This window comes from Monodelphis domestica, chromosome 5 (assembly GCF_027887165.1).
Source record: "Monodelphis domestica isolate mMonDom1 chromosome 5, mMonDom1.pri, whole genome shotgun sequence".
NCBI lineage: Eukaryota > Metazoa > Chordata > Mammalia > Didelphimorphia > Didelphidae > Monodelphis > Monodelphis domestica.
The window spans coordinates 123,948,388-123,976,361 of NC_077231.1; positions in this window are offsets into that span (position 1 = coordinate 123,948,388).

Here is a 27,974-nt window from a genome sequence, read left to right on the forward strand (position 1 = left end):
AGCCATTCTTCATTTTCCACCTAGATTTCCATTCTTTTTTAACTACCTTGGACTTCTCCATCATTCCCTGCACCAAAATACCTTGTCCCTTCTCTTGCTATCTTCTTGCTCCCAACTCCACTTTTTAGCTTCCTTTTGTTTTGTAAAAATGGAAATTTGAACCCCAGACTTCAATCCCCAGAAATCCTTGGTACTTCCCAGAATTCCCTATAATCTCACCTGAGTCTCCACCCGTATAGATCACAATTTATTATTTAAAGGGCTCTCTGCCTCTCAAGCTCTCTCTTCCTCTATTCAGAGATTGCAACATGTTGTAAGTAGGCTGTGAATGGGCTAATCGTGCCCTAGGCATGTGGCTTATTATTTTGTATCATTTTCTTTGTAGTACAATATTGTCAACATATTAATCTACAACTTTTCTGCTTTCAAATCATGTTTAATGGATTTCAATTGTATCATTAATTCATTTCTCAGTTTCAACTGTTTTGTTCCTCTCTTGAAAATCAGTTTTCTGGTGAATCAAAAACAAATTATAGAGACAATTTTAAAAATCACATCAAAGAAAATGACAATAATGTGGCAACATACAGAAACTTATGGGGTGTAGCTAAAAAAAAGAACTAAAAAATCTTTTTTTTTCTATTTTTTCCCCTTACTTAAAAATAGTAGAGCCTATACAACATTAGCCTCTATTAGCACAATGTGACTTTGATCTCTGCAAAATTTCTGTAATCAGTTACAAGACACTGTTCCTGGGTTATCAGAGGTGGAAATTTCTTTATTTCCAAATGCATTTTCCATTCTTTCTATCTAATTCCCTTTGGGTTCTAAGGTAATTCACAGCATATGTGGGACCTTTCTATCTTTGAATTCCTTATTTTGATTAAAATATCTTATTTGCAAATGAGAATTTTGGCACTCAATTAAAAGGTTTAGACACAGAGAGCAACTGATGATGAGGGGTGAGTGCAGAAGTATGACTTAGCCAGCCCTTATAGGGTTCTATTAATTATCAAAATTGTGTGAACTTTTGTCTCAAAAATTGGAAAACATTACAAATCAATGTTGGAATTATTATTTTATTGATTTCCAGAATTAATCAAGTGATAGATAAAATACTAATAATGTAGATTAAATTTATAAGTATGTCACATTTTTTCCCTCCTAAAGAACTGGTTGTTAAACACTTACCAGCATGAGTGAGTAATTGGGTGAGAGATGGCCAGCTAATGAAACATCCCCTGTGCAGCTTGCTCTGAAATCTCAGGATATTTCAAACTTGATATGATATAGGCAAATTACCAAGACTACTCTGATACTGACCTTGGAAGCTGGGGTGTGGATATAGGAAAGACAGAAATAGAGCCAAGCAAGTAAAATGGGAAGAAGAAAAGAGAAAATAATGAAGACTAGATGAGGATCCAGGAGTAATGGAGAAGTCCCAAGTCAGGATGTAGAGGACAAGCCAAGCATAAATCACATCAGGGAAAATGCTATACTGGAAATAATGATTGATATGACCTTTCCCTTTCTACTCTGATGACTGTGGATCATGGCTATTGCTTTTAGAATTGTTAATTCTGAAAATACTCTTGTTTTAAGTGTCTCTCATTATATGTGAGACAATGTATTAAATTCTGGATTACTATTAAAAGCAGTGCCAGTTCTGTTATATTGAGTGCTGGAAATGAGATTGGAAATGGGGGGAAGACAGAACATAGAAAAGGAGGGTGTTTAAAGTACTAATATTTATCAAAGTAACTTGGATTTTGTCAATATAAAGAGGTTGGGGTTGAAGGCTCATATTTAATTGATGATATTGTATATTCGAGGGGAAAAGATAGTATTCTGGGCTAGACTGCTCTTGAGACTTGCTGTGAGCTAATAATTAGTCACTTCAGACTCTTAAGGGAGCAAGCAATGAACCTGACATTTTGTGGCATTCACTGTCCACTGACTTCAGCCATTTGGGGGCACTAAAGCAGAAAACCTCCGTGAAGCCAGAAAGACCCCAACACTGACAGCTAAGCCTGCCTTGCTGAAGAGCCCTAATTAGTGCCTTTTACTGGAGGGTTATCAGAGGAATTTCTTTAATCCACACAATATACTGTTTTCTGCAACTTTCAGCCTTTATTCTTAACCTTTGATGTTGCATACCATTTTCCCTATGGAGTTCAGACATGCTTATTGGAAAATTGCTAAGAGGACAGAAGCCAACTCCTGATTAAGTGTCAGTGACTGGTGACCCCTAGGTGGCACAGTACATGGAGCACCAAACCTGAGTTAGGTGGGTCTTGTTTCAAAGATGGCCTCAGACACTTCCTAGTTGTGTGACCCTGGGCAAATCACTTAACTCTGTTTGCCTAGCCCTTGCCCTTCTGTCATAGAGTTGTTACTAAAAGAGAAAGTAAGAGTTAAAAAAATATCAGTGAATACTAATATCATTTAAATGGCTAGGATTTTTGGAGAGAAATACCCCCTTTTCTGACCTATAAAAATGAGCATAGGTTATTACAAGATCCACTTCTTATCTTTCCTTTGGTCATATCCCAAACCAGAGTGTAGCTGAGAAGACCTGAGTTCAGGGGAAATGAAGAGGGGGTAAAGAAGAGGAAGCTAGTGCTTGTGTGTAATTCCTTCTAAAGGGAATCATTATTGTCTATCTTGAGGCAGAAGTACATGGGAACATTCTTGAACTCTGACCTCCTAGGTAGAAGAAGATAGAAGTTTCCAGAGAGTTTGGTTCCAGGATCTAGCCTTTTCTCATTGAAGTAAATTTTTTTTCAAGGTTTAAAATATTTTATATATCCCATGGAAAAATAGTAAAGACAATTTCAAATGCTACAGTGCAATCATAATTAAAATAATGTAGATCCTAGGGAATGTGATGCATCCCATGCTGATGAGATCAACATATAATAACAATAGCAAGCATTTACATATTGCTTAAAGGTTTGCAAAGTGCTGTAAGAGCAGAAGGACCCCAAAGCTCAGTAAAGAAGACCTTGCATGAAAGGTTACAGTAGAGGTCAGGTAAGGAAAAATCCAATTTAGTTCATAAAATTTGGCTTTTAGCAAGTCCACATAAAGAATGAAAATTTTAAAACACATGCCATTTCTTAAAAGTGAAATCATTGCTGGACTAAATGTTTTATAGGGAAACACAGACAGACACAAACATGGACACTAGGTGGTGTGTTGAAGCTACCATTTCAACATGGCGATGTTTGAAACCGTCCAGATCCTTTGAGTAAAGAATGGAGATTAAGTTGCAATATTCATAATCTTGTGTGAAACAGTATTGCAGACACAAGCACAGAACTTGCCCAGGATTCAGGAATCTTGTAGATTATTTGAGCCAATACAAATTCAGTTCAAAAGATCATTCAGAAACCACTCTTCTGTATTGTAGTCGAGGCATTGCCATAAAGGCAGGGCCGTAAGGGTTAAAGCCTCCTCTTCTCCCTGCTTGGGCTACATAGTCAAGGTCGTGGGTTGAACTGTGTACGACTTGCCCAGCTGCATGCTCAAGGTTGGAGTAGTCAGCAGAGGGAGGATTGATAAGGTTTGTGAGAAAGAAACTGCAAGGTTGGAATAGTCATCAGAGGGAGGATTGATAAGGTTTGTGAGAAAGAAACTGCAAGGTTGGAATAGTCATCAGAGGGAGGATTGATAAGGTTTGTGAAAAATTGTGAGAGACTGTGGGAAACTTGCTTCTCTGTCTTTGTTTGGAATCCTCTCGGTTCTTCCTTGTGCCTGGCAGGTAACGTCATGAATTCCTATGAATCTGCCCAATTATTGGTTCCTGCTGTTGCTGGGTAGTAACATCATATCTTCCTGTGTGTCTTAACCTATATATGCTTTGTGTGAACCCAATAAAGCTTTGTCGCTATGCATTTTCATATAGTGTCCATTCGTTACTCTTCATTTCATTACCCCAAGTAAGGTCACACAGGGCTGGCCGACCCTGGCGCTGAGCCTTACACTGTATCATCTGAAGGCATGTCAATAGGTAGGACCAAGCTTTTGGTTTTGTTTCATGAATAACCCCAAATGCATCGTTAAGATAAAAGACTTTCTAAACTCAGTTTACTTGATCATGAACCTAGAACTAGGTAGGGCCTGGAAGGTCATCTAGTTTGACTTCTTTGATTTGAAAACAAGGAAACTTGAGAGACCCAGAGAAATCAGGGGACTTGACCAAGGTCACAAAAGTAAGATGTTTTAGAGGTAATCTAGGATCCTTTCCTCTTTACTCGGTTGGAATTTCCAAGCAATGTTTCTCTTAGAGAAGGAAGGGAATCTTAGTGCTAATGGCTTCTCTAGATGGTCCTGAAAGACTAAAGTTACAATAAAAGGGGAGCAGAAATTTTATATTTTACTTATATTTCAAAAATGTGTTTGCCTTTAAGGGAAAGTTCAAGACAAAGGCTGACTTGGAGAAACTATGTGGAAAAGCTAAGGATTTATCAGAATTACAAGGGTTTTTCCTATTGGCAACTTGAAGTTCAGTTCCCTTATGGGGGGAAATTATTTGGCTACTTTGTTTTATGCATTTTCTATTTCTGTTAAAATTAAGTTAAGTTAAGTTAAGTTAAGATTTCTTAAGGGCCTTTACACCTTTTAAATTTTCTGTAGTATCAAATAAAGGCTGTCCTCTATTCAATATGCCTTTGTTACCTTGAGTGCATTCTGTTAAAAATAAAAAAGATATTTCTTAACCCTGCTTTTTTCATTTAGTTATAATTTCATTATAAGCTAGCATAGGGTCTTTTCCTGAGAAATGTGCATATTCAATAATATTTCCATTTAGTATATATCACGTCTTTCCATACTAAATTCTCCAACAATTGGTTAAGTTCTAAGTTGACTCTTTTTGTTTGTCTATTTCCTAGAAAGGAAATCAAAGTACCCTATAATGCATTTACACTCTAGGTCCTTTTAGAGTTCAATTTTTCTTCCATGAATGTAGATTTTATGTCAATTGGCATAAAAAAACACAATTAGTATAAGTTTAGGAAAGGGACAGCTGTATGGTTAAAGTTTAAAAAAAAAGATTTGAGATTTCTTGAAAAAGGGAGAATTGGATGTTCTGTTACATCTTTGGTGTCCATCTTTCACCCAACTCTCACCTGCAGTTCCAAGAAGGTATAACATGCACAATAGCCACACCCCAGTACAACCATCTGGGCAAAAGGGCTAAAGCAGATTGAGGGTACCTGACAGGCCATAAAAAAACCCATCAGTGAACTAGAGGAATTTTTATCCCAAGCATGTGAAGATTTACTTCCCCCAGAGGAATAGGCAGATGAGAACAATTTGCCTAGAGAAGTCTTCACATGCTTGAGTAGACTGGACAGAAATGGAAGATGTTAAGGTCATCTACTGCATCCTGAGCCATCACCAATCATCCTAATTTTTTTATCTTGCCACTAGACTTTAATGACTCTGGAAGAGAGAAAATGACAACTTGTGCAACTCTATCTCACTTAAATCTAATTCATGATCAAGTCAAGACACCATCCATGATGTCATTGGTCTTCTTCGAAAACAAAGGATGAACAACAACTCTCAGAGTCTCAAGGAATACATTTTATTGACAAGGACAAGGACACAGACAGGACTCAGACCTAAGTCCAGAAGGAGTAAAAACTCTTTTTGCATAAACCTCTGCCTTTCTCTGTAAATCTCCATAGTTCTTGCAACTTCAAGTACTTCCCTGAATTAAGCCCTCAGCAAAGGAAAATAGTTAGGGACTCCCCCAAAGAGTCAATAATCCCTCTGACCATCAGACCAATCAATTTCTCCTCTCTGGGATCTGTATGGGTCTGTCCCCTAGAGGAAATAGCAGAGAATCTTGCTCCTTCCAGTCATTCACCATTGTAACTCATCCACTAGTCATAGCTCCCTCTTCCTGGCTTCCATTATGGTGTTTCTTATTCAATAGCTGATGAAAGTTGTGTTTTATGTTTTTTCTGGCTTCCCATTACACCACTTCTCCTTCCCTGGAGTGGTTACCAATTCAATGAACTCTAGTGACTCCCTATCACATCTAGAGACAAATAATAACAATTTTTGTTTGGCATTCAAAGTCCTTCATAAGCTTCCTTCCACCGACTTTTATAATTTTCTTACACCTTATTTTACTGTGTCCCACTAACCCATATACTTCATGAGCCAATGAAACCAGCCTCATTATTATTCAAACAAAATAATCAATTCATGACTATGAATTTTCAATGCCTTTTCCCCATGCCTGGAATGGTCTCCCTCCTCATTTCCACCTCCTGGCTTCCTGGCTTCCTTCACACCTCAGCTAAAACCCTGCATTTCATAGGAATCCTTTCTCAATTCCTCATAATGCTAGCAGTTCTTTGTCAACCATTTCCAATTTCTCCTGTCTGTATCTTATTTGTATATATTTGCTTACATGTTGATTCCCCTCTGAGAGCAGGTACAGTCTTTTGCTTTTCTTTTTAGGCCAAGTATTTAGAACAGGGGTAGGCATATAGAAGGCACTTATTAAATTTTTATTGATTGACTGTTTTACTATGGTTCAGGGGGAGATAGAAAGGAGAAAAAATCAGATTTTTCTTCATTGGAAAAATTAAAATTATTTTATAATTAAGAAGGAAATTTGCTTAGAGCAATGAGAGGTTCAGTGAGACGTCTAGGGTCAAAGTAAATATGTGTTGGAGGTAGAACTCAAATCCAAGGCTTCCCAGTTTTGGAGCCAGCTCTCTACTAACTCATGGCTATTTCACTCTGCATACATAGCTAAATAGCCTTTCTTAAATGGGTACCATCAGGAGTTGAGTGGTATACTGGGAGGAAAGATGTCATGGCTCTGGAATCTCTCTAAGACAGAGGTTATTAACTCATGGTCAGTTGCTTCTGGTGATTCCATAGTCCAGTGTGTCAGACTATCATTAGTTTTCATTGTCTCTGATAACATGAGAAGTCCTCTGAGGGTACAGCCTTTTGTGCATTGGTATGTTCATAATCCCTTGTGGTTACAGGCAGATGGCTTTTCACAAGAGATGTATTGGAGAATTATGACCGATATGTGGTTATCAAGATTAGTTATGCCTTGAGGTTTTAGGTATTGATGCCTTCATTGAGTTTTATAAAATCTCCTTTGGAGCTTCTTGGTCCCTGGAGAAAGAGCAGACATTGTTATTTCGTCTCTTATAGAAGGAAGCAAGTTCCCTAAAGTTTGTCCTCTGTGTATTATATTCTGTATTAAATTCTCTGCTGAGTTTGATCAGATTCTCTGCTACCTTGTGGTAGATCCAAGTGTTTTTGCTGTCAAGTTGTTAACTGACATTTAACCTACATGACATTTGTATTTAATCATGAGACTTCAATGAAGAAATTTAGCAATTCTGAGGGGATCAAAAAAAGTCCCTACTTCTGCTGTCTTCATTGGAAGAGTGATTTTATCTTAGTGCTGGTTAGATTTCAATAGTGGAAGGCTGATAGCAGGGCAGCCCCTAGGGGCTATAAAGAGCATGGTGTGACCCAAAACAGCCAGATGATTCATCATCTCCTAAGCTGTAATTTCCAAACTCTCCAAAGGTCAGGGCCCAGGCTGACTATGTGTCATGAATAGGGCAGTCAGCTCACTGATATTTTGGATGGATAGGTAACCAAAATAGCTACAGTTCAATCTGGGGGCAGGAAGGAGAATGAATCGAGGAGGTAGTGTGTGGGCATGGGGAAGGGAGAGGGCATTCCAGCCTTAGGGACAGGGCACAGGCACCCAAATGCTTTAAAAAATTTGCACAGAGGAAGTGAGAAATCAGTGAATGAGTTGAATTATATTTTTTCTTCTAAAGCTGAAACTTGGAAAACCTGAATGCCTTCCATAGCCTGGAGCAAAGTATTTTGGCATACTAGCTGCATGACTACAGGCAAATTACTTCTTTAAACCTCATTTTCCACATCTATAAAACAAGGATAGAGAATAACACTTTGCTTCCTATCCCCACAGATTGATGCCAGTCAAGTGTTTTATAAACCTTAAATAAGTGTTCTAGAAATGGGAACCAGTGGCATTTTTGCAAGCATCATCTCCACTGTCACTAGAACCAGCAAAGATAAGAGTAGGAATGAAATGGGAATGGGAAGGCAAAATCATAGAATGTTAGGACTGGAGGGACCTTAGAGGTTATCTGATTCAATTCTTTCATTCACAGAGGAAGAATCAGAGGCCCAATAGAAAGTGATGTGCCTAAAATCCCATTCCAAGCTAGAGGCATCAGTACAACTCTAGTCTAGATCTTTCAACCCCGAGTTCAGAATATTTACACAACATCCTAAGATTTAAATGTTTTATTTACTTCTTACTTTTGAAATCCTTGTATAAGATTATCTCCTGAAAAGCAGTCTCAGAGAAAGCATAAAGCATTTCCAGCAGTGATGTAAAGATTAGAACTTGGGTTCCCATATCTGGAAAAGATCCCTTTGCTTTTCATTAGTTTCCAAAATTACTTATCTCTAGGAGAGAGGGTGGGGGAGAAGGGTCCACTTCTCTTGCCTGGGGACTCTCTTTACAATGAAAGATCAGCAATACTTATATGTACACTTCCTAGACTACCCTTACCTGGATCTTAGCACATCTTATTCTGGAGGCATTTTTGTGTACAGTAACAAATTCATTGATTCAGAAGTCACTTACTTTTTGGCTCCCACTATAATCAAGAACCAGTAAAAAGGGGGGTGGGCAGAAATTGTCCTTAAGGAGCCAAAACAGAAGTTGCAAATATCTCCTCCCACATGGAGCTGATTTTCTCATCTGAAGCAAATTTCTCTCTCCATTATGTCACTTTTTAATCACATCATCTCTCAGTGACCTGGAGGTCAAAAACCACTGAGTAAATTCAGGCATAGATAAACTCAGAGAAAGGAAGTTAAAGAATCAAGGAACCAACAAGATGGGAAACTGATTCCACAGACACTGCTCCCCTGGGCAGCCCATGCAAATTAAGAAACTATGATTGGTTCCTGAGATGTGATGTGTGAGAGTTAGGGGGTGGAGAAAAGAGCTTATAAGTGTAGTCCAGGAGGTCTTTGGGGTCTTTTGGCTGGAGTGTGGAGAACTGAAGGAACCCTTGTTGGAGTTTAGCCACTGGCCCACCATGGCAGCCAATATATTAGAAAGATATCACTCTTCCTCTTTCCCATCATTCCCCCTCTTTACTACTACTACTTCTTTGATTTAATAAAGTTATTAAACTACTATCAGCCACATAATTTTAATTGTTAAACTCTTATTTGATATGTGATTTCAACCAGCCTAATTAACTGTATGACTTCATATATATCAGATCAGGAGCAATAATTAGGAAAAAGATATAAGGAATTTAGAGTCATCCTTATCAATAACAGCAAGAAGATGCAACTTTATCAGAAAAGAAAAGATGTAGTTGGTGGGGGTGGCAGTAGGATAAAAACAAGACAAGAACCCCCAAATACAAAAAGCTAGAGTCACTTAGGGCAAACATCTCAATAATTCCTGTTACTCTTACTCTGTTTCAGCACAAGCAGAGTAATAGATGCCCACAACAATGCCCCTATTCAATGTCTTTTGCATGTAGACTGAAAAGCTCGTGGTACATTCCATGCAGAATGATTTAAAATGTTTTAAGTTATGGTGCTTAGAAAAAGGGAAATGAAAAATAACCAATATTTATTAAGCATCTACTGTGAGCAGAGTAGTATGCTGGACATTGTGGGAGGAAACAAATTTAGATAAAAACTCCCTCAAGGATCTTAACTAACATGAAAAACTCCCTTCTATGGAAGGGTTCATTTCTGAATTTTGCTGAATTAATGTGGTGTTAGTACATGCCATTACATGCCATGAATCTGTTTTTAATTTATGCATATGTTTCTATTTTTGTCCATTCTTTTCAATATGTATTTGTCCCCATTTTGACATGTTATTACATACATAGTCTGGATAAGGAATTCACATGCCTCAGGGCAGGTGTGAAAATTGTGCCCGTTGTGGTTACTGCCCACTGAAGGCTCTGAACCTTTATGTTTTTTATCATATTCACCTTGACTTAATCCCAAGACAAATACCTGTGTGGTAGAGTGAAATATTCCGGCATTTAAAAAAAAAGTATATTTATAAGTAGTTATATTAAGAAATGTTTCTGGGAGCAGTTAGATGGCTCAGAGGATAACGAGCCAAACCTGGAGGATAAGATGTCCTGGGTTCAAATCTAATCTCAGTTTCTTCCTAGCTGGGCAAGTGACTTAACTCCCACTGCCTAGTCCTTATCATTCTTCTGCCTTAGAACCAAAATATAGTATTGATTCTAAGACAGAGGATAAGGATTTTTAAAAAATGCTCCTTATATTATAGCCTAAATTCTAGATGACTTGTTATCTTCTCACCTACTATCATTGCTGGTTCTTATTTCCTTTATTATAATCTATCTTTCCTCTGTGTGTGTGTGTGTGTGTGTAACTTCCACTCATTTCAATAACCATCAGCTACCACATGTTGGTCTGGAGACTGGTTCATAAATATCTTCCTTATTGGATTATAGACTCTCCAAAAGCTCTCAGTATGAAGTAGAAAGAGCAGATGCAAAAGCACTGGATTCTAGCACCACCACTGTTACTAATGACCTGTTGGACCTCATTTTCCCCATTTGTCACAGGTCCTCTGAATTATATAACTCTTCCTATGACTGCTGTTGACATTCAGGTAAGCACTTCATCGTTATTGTATCATCCCTTCCAATTACTCCATTGTATTTACCTTTCTAGGTTTCTCTTGCATTTTAAAATTGCTGCTCAGCTTTGGACTTTTCTTCAGGTACATTTAAAAATCTTCTGTTTTATTGAAGTTTTATTTTTCCCCTTAAGTATTATATTTAGTTTCATAGGGCAAATCATTCTTGGCCATACCCCTTTATTGTTTGCCTTTTGTAATATTACATCATAAGCTCTTGCCTTCTTATATTTTCTAATTTTTCAGCCTTTTGATTTTGTTCTAGTATTTCTTATTGTTTCATGGAGACATTGAGTTTTCTTTGGTCCAATTTAAGTTTCATCGTTTTATTAAATTATTTTATTTTATTATTTTAATGTTTTTATTCTAATAAAGCTTAATAACTACTATACAAGGCTAGTTATATCTTGTGGTCTCTGTTTTTATTTGAAGTGACATTTGTAGTTGTGGAATTATATTTTTCTTCTAGATTTGACTCTTAGGCATCTCTGGATCCAAAATATTTCTTTATCACTAATGTCTTTTTTCTATTTATTCATTTTTCCAGTCATAGTTCCTAATTGGGACTTTCTGTCAGAGCTCAGTTCTATGAATTTCTGGAAAGAATGTTTAAGGCCTTGTCTGGTCTTCATCTATATTAGTAATTTGGGCCTTGTCCCTGCTTCCTCCAGATTCTTAGTTTTGTGGATTGAAAAAATGACTAAACTGCAACATAAATTAGATATAGTACAATTAGAATGATGAAACTGTCTCCTTTTTTTGCTACCGAATAGTAAGAACTATTGACTCAGCGAGTCTTTCAAAGGCAGTAACTTCCCTTTCATCAATTTTTCTTTCCTGTATGTAGACCATGGCAAACCTATTAAAAAATTTCCCAAGATAAATAGAAAGAAGATAGTCTTTCAATCGCCCTTGCCAAATGGAAACCTAGATGGAGGAACAGTGAGTTGAACCATGGGCTTTGGGATCCCTACTTACTTTTCTGCTTTTTTTCTGTCTCTAAGTGGTAGATGACTGGACATTACTCTTCAGGTGAAGATGTCCAATCTTGGAGTCAACCTTGTAGGTTGAAGGGCACCAACAACCCTGGGTCCCTTAATCAAAGATTACTAGTGGCAGGAGAAGTTTCTATATTATAGAACACCAAGATGGAGTTCTCCCTCAGGCTCAAACCCTGGCCAAGCTTCTCAGAAGATATGGATCTAGAAGGAATTATTTGGGCAATTCAGAACTGGATTGGAATATAAAATGTGTATTCAACAGTTCCACAAAATGCATTTCATCTTGAGGTTCTAAGACTCAAACTCCCAAAACAGTACCATGGTAGCTATCCATTGCTATATCCTGTTTTAAGTCTATATGAGACTCTTTTCTATAAGCATTTCTTGTGTAGAGGAAATAAATAAAAGTACAATTTTAATTTTTGATTTTTAATTTTTAATTTAAAACTTTAATAAAATTTTATCTTCATATAATTGTTTATAATTTAATTTTAATTTTAATAATAATGTATTTTTATTTTTAATATGAAGTTGAAAAGCTTTTGCACATAGAATATTAAGGTAACTGTAGTAATAATGGAAGAAATCTATTGGGCAAAAAAATCTTTGCATCAAATATATGTGATAAGGTTCTAGTTACCAAGATATATAGATAATATAGACAAGGTCAAAAGTCATTCTCCAGTGGGTCAGTGATCAAAGATTTGAACAAGCAGTACTGAAAAGAAAAATTATTAACTATTAAGAATTATATGAAAGATGTATCTAAATTACTAGTCATAAGAGAAATGCAGTTCAAAATAACTTTGGAATTTCACCTCACAGCTAATCATCAAAGATGGGGAGGGGGGACTGTTAGATGGGCTACAGAAAGATCTGCACTCTTTTGGCAGAGTTGTGAATTGGTTTAGCCATTCTAGAAAGCAGTGTTGAATTATACTATAAAAGTATCTAAGATGTTCCTATTTTTTTTTATCCAAAATGCCAGTTTTACACATATAAACTAGTGAAGTTAATGATAAAATAAGAGGGGCTCAAAATATTCCAGAATATTTATAGCAACATTTTTTTATACTAGCAAAAACCTACAGGTGGAAAAAAGATATTTATTCATTGGACAACCTCTGAATACAATTTGATATAAGAATGTAATGGAATAATACTGCGTTATAATCACCAATGAATATGAAAAATACAGAGAACTTTATGAGTAGTTTTATAAAAACTAATGTAAATTGAAGTAAGAAGAATCAGGAAAATGCTTTATCTGACTAATAATTTAAGCTGAAAGAATAAAAAGTAAACAATAGAAAACAAAGGTTATAAAGCCATATGACCAAATCTGGCCCAAAAGGATATGGAGTGCCCTTATTTGCAGATGGAGAGGACTGTTGGTCTGGAATGCTACATTTAATATCAGGCTTGCTCAATGTGGTAAATAGTTTTGCTGAACTATAAAAAAAGAAATCTTAGTTGTTGTTTTTTTAAGTATGGGATGGCTTTCTGGGAGGGTGAGAAGGGAGATATAAGTGACAAAAAACAAAAGGGATAAATGATTTTTTAAAAGAAAAAATAATATTTTAGGTATCATTCAATCTCCTTATACTCCCATTATCTGGCATAATGCCTAGTAGATTATAGGCACTTATTAAATGTTTGTTAAATTAAATTAAAGCATATAATGTTTGAGTATACTGGAAGAAATGTGTCATCTATATGTGAAACTTGAATAATAAAAATAATAGCTGTAATAGTAGCCATCTGAGTAGTAATAGCAAAGAAGACTGAAAGCAGACAAATAATCTTGGCCCTAAACCCAAATTAGGAATCTAAGTTCATCTTCCCTTTGAGGCTTGAAGAGGGTAGTTAGTCTACATACCTCTCTAGAGGCCTATGAGGACCTCCTGACTTTGAAGGAGACTCACGAGAGCACATGTGTTTCTCATTTACCAAGACTTAAACTCATCATTACTTTGTTTTGAAGGAGTGCTCAAATGTCAAAAGCAACCTTCAAAATCTGCCTCCTTCACTCTTACTCCAAATCAAGACTTCTCAGAAATTCGGCAAGGTTAAGTTCAGGTTGGAAATGCACATTATCTTAGAACTGGAAACAATGATGACTTGAAGAGGAAGGGAATTCCATATCCTCTTCTCGTCAATATTGTTCTATAATCAAGAGTCACTATGATGGCTTACAAGTACTCTATAATGCTATTTTATCTGATATATGATGATATACAGTACTATGAGGTAGAGACTATAGGAATTATTTATTATCCTCACTTTACAAATGAGGAAACTGAGGCTTAGAAAGGTTAAGTGACTAGCTCACATAGCCAGTAAATGTTGGAGGTAGTATTCTAAGGCAGATATTTCCAGATACCAAACTGAGCCAGCTCTCTTTCCACATCCGCTTTTAGTTGGAAAATGTATAAAATGGGTAAGAGAAGGAATCTGAAAAGAGAACAGAAGGGGTGAGGAAAGTGCAAATAATCTAAATGTTGCCAAATTTTGTTTCTTCTGGAATTCTCTTAGCACCTGGGATGGCTTCATTTTTTAGCAGTTTTCTTCTATTTACCCACATTTTTGAGCTTCTCCACTTAGAGATGGCTAGCAAAGTTTCCTGTCTTGCCTGTTGTTTTTTTCATTTTGATTAGTTCTGCAAAGGCTAATGTTATCAACACTCTAATCTCTCTGTCTACTCTGTCTAGCTCAAGTAGAGGGCTAGAAACATCCCCACTGAGCTCTCAGTCTATGCTCTGGAGTAGAAGAGACAATGACCCATTTCATAGTGGCTTCCTGGCCCCATCCTCTCCAATGGGGTTGATTTGGAACATCATAGGAGAGGATGGCTCTAAATGGTGCAGTTTAGCCTTGTTTAGCCAACAGGAATATCCAACAAGGAAGGTCAGAGGAAAATCCCATCACTGAATTATTTGGATTCTACTCTGTGCCCTGACCCTTCCTACAATTCTAAGTGTAGTAATCAAACAGAGACCATAGTGTTCTCTGGAATTTCTTACACTGCCCCACTCCTAAATTGAGTTGCTATGCTAGGAGCAGGACCTAGCTCCTTCTCAATCCCGAATGGAAGGTTTGGGGTTCAAGATCTCCTACAGGGACAACATGAGGTAGGTATCATGCTTTATAAATATATATATATATATTTGGATATATATATATATATATATCCAGCTCCCTTCCACAGTTCTGAACAGGGCTGCAGAGGCAGGAGGCTAAAGAGGAATCAGAATCCCCTTTGCAGGGGCAGCTAGGTGGCTCAGTAGACTGAGAGCCAGACATATAAGACAAGAAGTCCTGGGTTCAAATTTGGCCTCAGACATTTCCTAGCTATGTGAACCTGGGCAAGTCACTTTCTCCATTGCCTAGGCCATACAGCAATTCTGCCTTGGGACCATTACATGTGTTGATTCTAAGATGGAAAGTAAGGGTTTTAAAAAAAAAAGAATCCCTTTTGCATGAACCTATATCTTATGACTAGTGAATAGTGGACCAGACCTAATGTCAAATTTTGCCTTCAAATGCTTATCATCTCAACATCACTAATTTAGAAATGTGTTTTGCCTGATTTCAGAGGTATAAAATGGATATCATGTTTCTTACCTTCTCAGTAGGTAAAAGGAGGTGGAGAGAGGGGGAAACTTTGAAACTAAAAATAAAACTTAAAAAAGTATAAGCTACAAGACTCCAACTAAACCACTGTCTTAGTTTTCTCCTGAATAAAATGGAAATAAGAATAGCACCTACCTCCTAGGTTTGTGGTAAGGATAAAATGAAATCATATTTTTAAATAACTTTGTGAACATTAAACTGCTATAGAAATGCTATTATTATTATTATTAGCTAATTCCTCTGTTGCACCTTATCTTTCCTCTTTGGGGGCTGAGGTGGAGTGAGGTGAAGATTACTTCTCCCAGATCACCTCTCCTCTGTTATCCTCAACTTCCTTTGACACTGTTTTCTAGTATTCTTGAGGGGGTTGCAGGATTGGGGATCAGTTAAAATACTTCAAATAACTGCCAGCTTTGCTGGAAGTTCCACTAAAGGTAATATGCTGCCACCAAAATGAGATGTTGAAGAGATGATGCTCAACTTTCCTCTTGGCTCTGCTGATCCCCAGTTATTTCCCTTTCACCACTGACCTGAAGAGGAAACCAGAATATTACTTACATTAGGACTAATAAAAAGTCTACTCAATTATAAGGTGCAAACATATGAGCAAAAACCAAAGGGATTCTCCATTTTGGAAGTCAGAATTTTGTACTATCCCTATTTAACTGTCTCAAAGAACACATTACTGAATATAAACAAATAAAAATACAGAAAGTACAGCATTTACTACAGCATTTACTATTAACACAAAGTTAAACACATGAGTTCTTGCTAAACAAGTCATGTAATGAGTGAGAAAATAATCTAGTTCTATGATTTGAGTCCCAAATAACTGGAGAGGATTTTACAAGTGTCCATTAGATGAAAGAACAACCATATGGCTAATTCTCAGGTTGCCAAAAACAAAAACAAAATGGCGTATCATAGTATTTTAGTAATTTCTAATTGGACCATGCAAGTCCAATAATGATATAATCAGTCTCTTCAAATTTCTTAGGGAAAAAGGTTTATATGCATAAAGTAACCCATCAGCATGTTTTCAGTCAATTAGTTTATCAAGAAGCTGTTATATTCAAAGACCTCTCTCTCCTCGATCTCTGAAAGGGGAAGGGAGGAGAAAGGGAAGGAGTATATATTACAAAAATTAGATATATCAGGGATGTGACCCTATGGCATCTGATTTGCATATTGACTATGAGAAACATTCAGAAGGACCAAAATTCTCATGCTGTCAGTAGAAACTACCCCCTTCTGAGTGAAAGGGAGAGAGGGGCATTTAGAAAATTCACCCTATCTTAAAAGTAACCAAAAATTGTAGACTCAGCAGAGTAAGGAGTTTCCCCAAGCACATGTAGAAGTCCTTTGTTTGCAGAATGGGGCTAGAGAAGCTGGTACAAAATACTGGAGTATACAGCAACTCGGAACTCCCAGGCCTAGAGGAGTTATATCACCCTAATTAGATACTCTCCACACTCCACAATGGCGGACACTGTTTGCTGAAGAAGAGGGAAGGCTCAAGAAAGGCTAGAAATTAGAGAAAAGCAAGTTACAAAAGCAAAGCTAAACTAGGGAAAAGTGGTTTGGCTGGTAATAGGTTAGGAGAGGTATGCAGGAGATGGACCCATAGTAGTGAGCTTCTATTTGCATTGAGGAGAACTAGGATTCCTGGCAAGAATGACTGGTAGCTATTTTAGAGGGACAGAGAACCAATAAGGAAGCACACAGCATGGAAGCAACATTATGAATGAAACCCTTGACTCACCAAAAACCTTTACTAAAAGTTACCTACTGTTAGGCTAAGAAAATATTGTTCAGCATCATCCAATTCCCTCTGTTTTTAGGTATCCTTAAATGAACGTTCAAGAAAAGATATGTTAGCCATGGGAGTTCTGGGCAAAGCTCCAGTAATATTCCTACTCTGGCCAACGGAGTTGAATAATGGCTGCTGGCCTATATGCCTGACACAAGGGAAGAACATAGAGATTCAGGTGCAAATGAGAGTCAGGTGAAATGAGATACAAACTAGATTCTATTGGACATTATTTGGGTCAACAACTTGTGGAAGACCCCATAAGACATATTCCTGGTCCTTAATATATTTCTTACACACATATCCCCAACCTGACCTGAGAATTACTCTCCATTACTTGTCCAAACTTGTTCCAACCAAGGAGAGGAGGGGAAATAGAGTCATGAAAAGAAAACTCAATTTTGTTCCCATACAATTGACAATTGGATAAATTGTTTCTTTTTCTTTGTTTCATACTTTCATTCTTTATGGTATTTGAAGCTTCTTCAAAAGCCTAAGTAAAAATCAACTTGAACATATTAATTTATTAATGCATTTGTTGAGAGAGAGAGATAGAGAGGCAGAGACAGAGTGAGAGAGAGAGAGTCTAGAGAGGAGGAAGTAGATCTAGTTCCAAGCCAGGCTAGATGGAAAATTATGACATGAAGTAAAATTTCTATTTTCAAAACCTTTCAAAGTGCATATGAGTGTTGATCACGCTTTACCCATTGAGAGACCTTTAAACACCATGAGTCAGAGAGCCCTGCTACATGGCAGCTATTTCCTTTCCCTGGTGGTACCTTGGGGTTGCTGATTCCATTGTACATCTGCCAAACTTGCTAGTTTGATCTAAGGGGAAAAGGAGGCTCAATTATGCACACATGTATTTTGGCAAAACTGTGGTCAGTCAGCTCTCATTTGGATCTAGCAAACTTCTGAATTAATTTAAACATTCCCAAATATGAGTATTTTAACATGAACAGAAGGATGCAATGTGCTATGATGCTGTACAAATTCTGACCTTGACTCTTGTTGGAACCTCACTGAAGGGAGTACTAAATAGATTTCCAATGAGATGGAGGTAAAGGGATTTTCTTGACTTTTTTGTGGGTTTAAGCATAAATTCTTTCTGTGTCTTTTGCTGTGTACATGAAACTTGTTTTATATTTGATGCCTTCAGAGCAGGAGCACTTATAGGGCAATTGGTGGCCAATCAGTCAGTCAATAAACATTTATAAAGTGCCTACTATGTGCCAGACACAGTGCTAAGCATCGAAGATACCAATACCAAAAAAGAAAAGAAAAGAAAGGGTAATTCCTACCCTCCAGGAATTTACAATTTAATGGAGGGAAAAAACACACAAAAGGAAGCTAAGAAGGGAAGGAAAAAATACCTGAAGCAAGGATGTGATGGGGAAGTCCAAAGGAGTGCAGTCAAGTAGGACATGAAAAGATGACTGACCTTCCTTAAATGGAGGTTCTGGGTGGAGCTCTCCACCTTCCAGTCAAAGGATCTCCAGGAGCAGAAGCTACTAATGACATGTAAATTCTATATTTCCCAGATGAGACTGATGGCCACACTATTATACTCACTGGTCAGCCATAATTTTTTGTGGTTCAAGCTCTACTATGTCCTCATTCCTGCTCACTAATATGTTTATTTTCCCCAAATTACTCTCTATCTTATTCCTTCAATGGTTATGTCAAACTTCTCTTTTCTCTTCTCTTCTCACCTATTCTTTCTTCTCTTTTGCTTTCTCTTCTTTCTCATCTCTTCATTTCTCCCCTCTTCTCATGTACACAACCACTTCCCCCTTCTTGTATTGTTTACACATGTTTACTCCACATATTCATTTCCTTTGATCCAGATTCAGATGAAGTATCCAATGCAAAACACTCTACTTAAGCTCTTGCTCCTGCTCCCTCCTCTTTTCTTTTTTTAAAGTTATATTGACATTTTTTATTTTAATATCACACATATTTCCAGATTACCCCCTCTCCAAGAGTTCTCTTGAAAGAGTCAATTAATGTAAGGTAACCTCATCTCAAAGTGCAGGTAATGGTGTTCTATATCTGTAGCATCCCTTACCTTTCTATTTTGTAAATTTTCTTTACATTATTTTAGTAACAAATGTACACATAAGTTTTCCAAGGTTACATGATACATGCTGTTTCCCTCCCCCTCCTGTAGTTGATAAGCAATTTCACTGGGTTTTACATGTATTATCACTCAAAATCTATTTCCATTTGTTCATTTTTGTAATAATCTTTTAAAACAAAAACCCAAATCATATGCCCAAATAAATTAGTGATAAATCATGCTTTCTTCTGCATTTCCACTCCCACTTTCTCTGGATGTGGATAACATTCTTCTCATAAGTCCCTAACAACTGTCCTGTATCATTATATTTATGTTAGTAATAAAGTCTATCACATTTGGTCATTCCACAATGTTTCGGTTACTGTGTATGATGTTCTCCTGGTTCTACTTATTTAACTCTGCATCAATTCATATAGAAATCAACCCTTTCATTATTTCTTATAGCACAATAGTATTCTATCACCATCATATACCATAATTTGTCCAGCCATTCTCCAATTAAGGGACATCCTCTCAGTTTCCAACTTTTTGCCACCACAAAAAAGCTATAAATACTTTTGTACAAACAGGTGCATCCCCATTTCTTTTTAAATTCTTTGGGATATAGACCTATTAGTGGTGTTGCTGAGTCAAAAGATATGCATTCTTTTAAAACCCCTTGGGCATAATTCCAAATTGCTTTCCAGAATGGTTGGATCAATTCACAACTCCACCAGCAACACATTAATGTCCCAATTTTGCCACAACCCCTCCAACATTTATTACTTTCCTTTACTGTTATATTGACCAATCTGCTAGTGATAAGTTGGTATTTCAGAGTTGTTTTGATTTGTATTTCTCTAAGCAGAGTGAATTTAGAGCATTTTTTTCATATTATTATTGATAGCTTTGACTTATTCCTTTGAGAACTGACTATTCATATCCCTTGACCCATTCCTATTTTTTAAAATTTTATTTAATTCCCCCCAATTACATATAAAAATTGTTTCCAATATTTTTCAAAGAATATTGAGTCAAATTGTCTCCCATCTTATGTTCCTACCCTACCATTCTTTCCTCTCCTCGCCTCATTGAGATGGTCAGTAATATCATATAGATTGTACATGTGCATGTAAAACTTTTTCCCATATTATTTCTCTTGTGGAAGGAAATTCAAATAAAAAATTGGCAAAGAAAGTATAAAAAAATTTCTTTGATCTGGATTCAGACTCTTATCAGTTATTTTTTCCCCTCTGGAAGCAGATGGCATTTTTTATCTTATGTCCTTTGGAATAGTTTTGGATGTTTGCATTGCTGAGAATAGCTAAGTTATTCACAGTTGGTCATTGTACAGTATTACTATCACTGTATATAATATCCTTCTGGTTCTGCTTATTTCATTCTGTTTCAGTCCCTGTAGGTCTCTCCGGGTTTTTCTAAGCTTTTTCTATTAGTCATTTCTTACACCACATTAGAATTCCATTACAATCATATACTACAACTTACTCAGCCATTTCCCAATTAATGGGTATTGTCTCACTTTCCAGTTCTTTGCTCTCACAAAAAGAGTTGCTTTAAATATTTTTGTGAATATTTTCCCTTTTTGTTTCTTATCCCTTTGGGATACCACCTAATAATAGTATTGTATTGTTGGGTCAATAGGTATGTACTGTTTTGTAGCCCTTTGGGCATGGGCCAAAACTGTTTTACATAATGATTGAATTATTTCAGGACTCTCCCAACAGTTCATTAGTGTTTCAATTGTTCCATATTCCCTCCAAGTTTTGTCATTTTCCTATTCTATCATAATAGTTGATCTGATAGTCTCTGACCACCACCTCCCTGAATTTTCCCTATTTACTATCAACTGTCCCCCATTCTTTTATTCCCTTCCCCTCCTACTCTCCTGGAGGGTAAGATAGATTTCTATACCCAAATGATTGTGTATGTTCTTCCCTCATTGAGCTAATTCCAATGAGAGTAAGGTTTACATACTTCCTTCCCCACCACACCTCTCTTCCCCTCTACTGTTAAAGTTCTTTCATGCCTCTTTTATTTGAAATCATTTACCCCATTCTATTTTCCTTTCCCTCTCTTCCAAATACATTCTTCTTTCTCATGCCTTAATTTATTTTTTTAAATCACCCCATCATATTCAACTCACTCCCTTGTCTTCTGTTTATGTATACTCCTTCTAACTGCCCTAAAAATGATAAAGTTTTCTGGAGTTACAAGAATCATCTATCCATGTAGGGATGAACATAGTTTAACCTTATGGAATGTCTTTTGATATATCTTCACTGTTTACCTTTTTATGCCTCTCTTGAGTCTTGTATTTGAGAGTCAAATTTTCCATTCATCTCTGGTCTTTTCATCAGAAATGTTTAAAAATAGTCTGTTTCATTGAATATCCATTTTTTCTCATGAATGATTATGTTCACTTTTGTGGAGTAATTTAATCTTGATTGAAGTACTAGTTCTTTTACCTTCTGGTATATCATATTTCATACCTCTATCTTTTAATGTAGAAGCTTCACAATCTTGTGTTGCCCTGACTATGGCTCTATGGTATTTTAATTTCTCCTTTTTGACTACACAAAATATTTTCTCCATGATCTAAGTTATGGAATTTGGTTATGATATTCCTGGGAGTTATCCTTTTGGGAACTCTTTTAGGGGGTAATCAATGGATTCTTTCACTTTTTATTTTACCCTCTGGTTCTAGAATATCCGAGTCTTTTCCTTGATGATTTCTTGAAAGATAATGCTTAAACTCTGTTTTGATCATCACTTTTAGGTAATCCTATAATTCTTCAATTCTCTCCTGGATTTATTTTCCAGGTCATTTGTTTTTCCAACAAGATATTTTACATTTTCTTCTACTTGTTTCATTCTTTTGACTTTCTTTGATTGTTTCTTGATGTCTCATGGAATCATTGGCTTCTATTTGTCCAATTCTTATTTTTAGGCATGATTTTCTTGAGTAAGCTTTTGTGCTATCTTTTTCACTTGGGCAATTCTATTTTGTAAAGAGTGATTTTCCTCAGTGTATTTGTGCACCTTTTTTTTCATATGCCCACTTCCACCATTTAAGAAATTCTCTTCTGTGCATTTTGGTATATTTTTTCCCATTTGTCCAGTTATGCTTTTAAAACTTTTTTCTCTTCATTGAATTTTTGTGCCTCTTTTACCAATTGGCCTGATTTTCCTGTATCACTTTCATTTCTTTCCCTAATTTTTCTTCTACCTCTCTTATTTTATTTTTAAATATTTTTTTTAGTTCTTCCATTAATTATTTTGGGGCTCAAGAGAAATTCATATTTTTCTCAGAGACTTTAGATGCAGTAGTATTGATTGTCTTTTGAGTTTGTGTTTTGGTCTTCCTTGTCACCAAAATAACTTTCTTTGTTGTTTCTTGTTGTTGTTGTTGTTGTTTGCTCATTTTTCAGACTTTTTTCTTTTCTTTTAATTTAAAAAACTCTTAAAGTTGACATCTGTAACTGAGGTAAAGAGAACATTCTTCCAAGCTTCAGGTTCTTTATGCAGCTGCCTTGAGACCTGTCCCTGGGAATATGTCTGCTTTCAGTTCTTCCAAGGTAGTATGAGGTAAGGAGAAGTATGTTTAACACTCTCAAATCTATGCTCTGGTCTTGGAGTAACCACAAGCACTCTTTCCTGCCTTGGAACTGTGATGAGGGTCCCTTGCTTCCCTGTGGCCACAAACACTGGTTTTTGCTAGTGTTCCTCCTCCCCCTGAGAATGTGCCCCAGGACTGCTTCCTGGAACTGTGTATGGGCAGTACAACTAGAATCATGCACCCAGAAGCAGCAAAGGGATCCCCATGATAAATTTCTGAGCAGTTGTTCAACTCCACCTTACCATTTGTGACTAACCAGCAGTCCTTGCTGCTGCTTCAGCTATACCTACGGCCTGTTGTTATGGAGTATGCCCTGATATGCTACTTTGAGCTCTACCACCACCCCAGAGTACTAGATCCCTCAAATAAGAAATTTAGGTAGTATAGTACTATCTTTTATTTGATGCTATTCCAATCAAACTGTCAAAATATTACTTTATAAAACTAGAAAAAGTATTAAAATTAATTTGATTCTTTTGTGTTCTAGTTTTCTTTTTCTATTTTAACCCTCCCCGGTTTACATATCCAGACTTAATCAGTGTTATAGAAGAAATTTTAGATCTTTTCTTATGCTATGTTTTTCAAACTGTTTGTATAATCCTGTAATTAGATGTTTGTTGTATATTTCATGGAATTCACGTGTGAGTTCTTCTAGTCCTGGAGATTTTTTCCTTTAGAATTTCATTTATGGATTGTTCAATTTCTTCCTCTATAATTGGATTATTTGAATTCCCTATTCCTTATTATATTTACACAGATGTTTTATATTTTTTACATATTTATTTAATTAAATTCTTAGTTTCTTTAGAAGAAGAAAAATGAAGAATTGAGCAAGTTTTCCCTCTCTTTGTTACCAGTTGTCATCATACCATTCACCCAAGCCAAGGTCTCCTTCCTCTACCAAAATAGCTAGAAGACCTTTTTATTGTCTTCAGTTTCCCTACCTAGCCTCAGTTCATTCTGATTTTTAGCACTCCTGACCATATTTTAGAGGACCATGTTTTGCTCAAATAGGCATTCTCTGATACCTGGACTAGTCTATCTTCCATAATTTTTTTTAATCTAAGTTGGTGGGTGATTGTTTGTGCCTCTCCATTCAAATATTTTCTTCCTCAATGGAATTGATTCCTTTTGTATTTTCTGCAGTTTATTTTCAAGTATCTCCCACATCTCTGGGTTGACATATTATAGAATTTTAGTCCATAGGGTCCTACCTATCTTTCCTCTATCCTTTTTAAAATCAGCTTTCCTCAAATCTAGAAACTTTCAAAGTTTCACATTCCTTTTCATTCTCTATCACAAAGTCTTTTTTTAATCCTTATTTTCTGTGTATTGGTTCCAAGACAGAAGATCAGTAAGGAGCAGGCACTAAGAGGTTATGTGACTTGTCTAGGGTCATACAGGTACAAAGTGTCTGAGCCTGGATTTGAGCCCAGGACCTCCAATGTGTAGGCCTGACTCTTAATACATTGAGCCACTTCTCTGACCCTTCTTTCACAAATTCTTGAAGAGAATCATGACTGCTCCTCAGCATTGTTTCCATCCTAATAACAAGTTTCTCCTTTTTAGTGAGAATCAAACACAGTCACCTCTCCTTCAATCTTGCACCAACCTCCTCTCTGTTTCACTAATTTCTCCACCCACCAATTCATTCTATCAATTATTTTTACCATCTAACTACTTCATTTTATTGTTTATGTGTCATTTCAGTCATATATGACTCATTGTGGCCCCATTTGGGGTTTTCTTGGCAAAGATACTAAAGCGGTTTAATATTTCCTTCATTTTGTAAATTTTGTAATTTGTAATTTGTAAATAAATTGTAAAAACATTTTGTAAATGTTCCACTTTTCTTAATTTATCCCTTCCCGACTACCTTCTTCTTTTCCTTCTTGAGTCTTCATCTTCTAGTTCTTCACCTTAATCCTTTCTTATCCTCTTCAATTCTTATCTATCTTTCTTAATTGTCTTTGATCTGCCTCCTTTCCTAACCCTGAAGTAGAATCTGGGCCTAGAGATTGTTATCAATCAAATTTTCCTTAATTTTTCCAAAATTTCCTCTGGCCAAATTCAAGCTCAGACCAATTTCACTTTTTCAGACCCCTCCTGCATGATTTTCTTCTTATTCTACTCAGGTCCTTCTTTCTTCCCATAAGCTTTTCCAGTGGAAACTAGAAGTAGATGATGATTGAAAAGAAGGGAATAAGTACTCATTATACATCTTCTATGTCTGTTTTAAGTGCTTTTACAAATATTTTGTATTAGCATCCTCTTTTTTTTCTAAATCACAGATCTAACCAAGTCACTTTCCCTGTGGCTCCCTATTGAACCATTACATACCAAAATCTTGTTTAGTGTTCAAAACTTTTCATAGCTTCGTTCCCTCCTACCTTTCCAGTCTTTTTTACATCTCACTCCTCACCATGTACTCTTCTATCCAGTGTCACTGGCCTCCTTGCTTTTCCATGAACAATACTCCATCTTTTAGCTCCCTACATCTTATCTAGGTATCCCCCATGCCTGGAATGCTCTCCCTCTTTCTCTCAGTCTATTGGCTTCCTTGGATTCCTTCAAATCTCAAGTAAAATCACATCTCCTATAGGAAGCATTTCCCAATTCCTATTAATTTTAACTCCTCCCCTTTCTTGATTATTTCCTATTTATCCTGTAAATAGACTGTATATACATTTATTTTTTTTCTCCTTGTCTCCCTCATCAGATTTTGAGCTCCTTGAAGACAGGGCCTGTCCTTTGCCTCTTTTTGCATTGCCAGTGCTACACAATAGCTGAAATGAGGTAGCCACTTAATAATTGTTTATTGACTGACTGTCATAGGAAAAAAAAAAACAACCGTCCCTATCTCATCAGGGCTTCCATGAAGGGAAAGAGAACAATAATACAAACAAAACAACTGAAAAACAAAAATAAATAAATACACCTAGAATAAGTAGAGGCTGTAGGGGAGCTGAGAGTGTAAAGAGGACAGTCAGACATAAGGACAAATACAGAAAGGTATCTAAAATTTAGTTTTGCAGATGGTAAAGAGTCATATAAATTTCTAAAGGGCAAAGACTTTCTAATGCTTCCTTTATGTCCCCTCAGTGCTTGGCCCAGTCGGCTGCCCATAGTAGACACTCAAGTATTTCTTAAATGAAATGTTTTGGTAGAATGGAAGGACATTTCAGGAAAGAGTAATGAATAACTGAATAAATGACCCTCCAGGGACATAGAGACAGAAAGGGAAGGATGAGGCTCCTGAACTCCTCTATTGAGACACAGATCCCATTGCCTGCTTCAATTTCATCACCCCTTTAAAAGGGAGCTCTCCTTAGCTGGAAATAACTTCCTGAGACCCTCTCATTGTTTCTCTGATGAAGTGATGATGAATTAATGGATTTGGCCTAAGATAAATGAAGCTGGGGTTTCTGGCTGCTGATGTTTGTACTTTGTTTGCCAGATTAGGCTAAGAGATTTCCCCTCCTCCAAACACACTGAATGGTTTCCAGATCAAAGGGAAAGTGACTGAATCAAGTGATAAATGGTAACTCTTTCAGACCTTTGCCTGTTGCTGATGAGGGCTTTGAGAATGAGGAAGCAATTCTGGCCCAGAAAGTAGTAGAGAAATTACACTTTAAAACAGCATTATAATGGGAACAGAACTGATAGCCCTCTTGTGGACTTACAGAGTTAGATCAGAGTCTTGTATTTCAGAGGACATGATTTAACTCATATTTTTATATTTTAATCTAGGTCACAGTGAATCCAAAAATAAATATTATTTGGATATTATTGCTAACACTAATGATCAGAACATTCTTTAAGTGTAAATCTAAAATCCCCTTTGTGGGACTCAGATAACAGGTATAGCTCATCCTGGGAAATTCATAAAGGTCAATTGGCATAGTAGAAAGCATGCACAGTATACAACAACTGGATTACAGAATGAAGAAGGAAATCTAGTCAAGACTCAGAGATTCAGGAACGGCAAAACTGAAGCCATTTACACACAGGAAGTGTCTCATATGACCAGAGTAAAGAATGGGGAAGACAAAACCTTGAATAAGGCTAGATATAAAGATATAAGTGGTTATTTGAACCAGGTTTAAGAGCCATTCTAATCTATGCCTTTGTTTCTCTCTCTCTCTCTCTCTCTCTCTCTCTGACTTTCTGTCTTTGTTTTCCACTTTTCTATTTCTGACTCTGTTTCAGGATTTCTGTCCCTCTGTTGCTGCCTCTCTATGTTTGTCTGCCTGGGTCCCTCTGTCTCTCTATGTATCATAGTTTTCTCTGATGTCAACAATACCACATTAATAGATTGTCACAGCAAATTAAAATACGTTGAACAGCATCCTAACATCATGCTCCCGACAAGTATCATTCATTCTCTTTCATTTGTTTACTTCTCACCCATTCACTCACCAGTGCTCCACTTTTCCCCATCATTCAGAAAGTCAATGGAGACCCAAAGAAGTAAGCCTATATTTCTGACTCACAAAGGGAAATAAGTTGGTCCAGTTCAATGATTCTGTTGCAAAGGAAACAATAACTGGCACTTATATTCATTGAATAATTAACATTTTCCATGGAAGTGGGAGTATGAAAGAGATAACTGAAAGCCTTCTCCAGGCAGTCACCTCTCCCTACCTCAGTTGTGCCCATCCCTATATATACTCTTCTTACTCAGTGCTTCTAGAAGACTTTGTATATACTCTACTTGCATTTCTGAACCCAATTATTCCTCTTCAGTACTCTCCCTCATAGCTTCTAGAGAGAAAGGTTTGTTTCATTATACTTGTATCTCCAAGACTAGGGACAGTCTGGTGTGTTGTTGGCACTTAATAAATATTTACAAATTTATTGATTCTTTGCTTTTAAATTCACAGGGCCTGGTACAAAGTAGGTACCTCATGAATACTTGTTGATTTATTCAGAGAGGTAGCATTATGCCATGGAAACAATACTGAATTGGAAGTAAAGTTCAAGTCTTAGGTTAAAATTCAGATTTATTCTAACGGGTTCTATAACCTTGAATAAAACACATCACTTTTCTGTGCCTTGGTTTCTTCATAGGTTTGGGGCGCGGG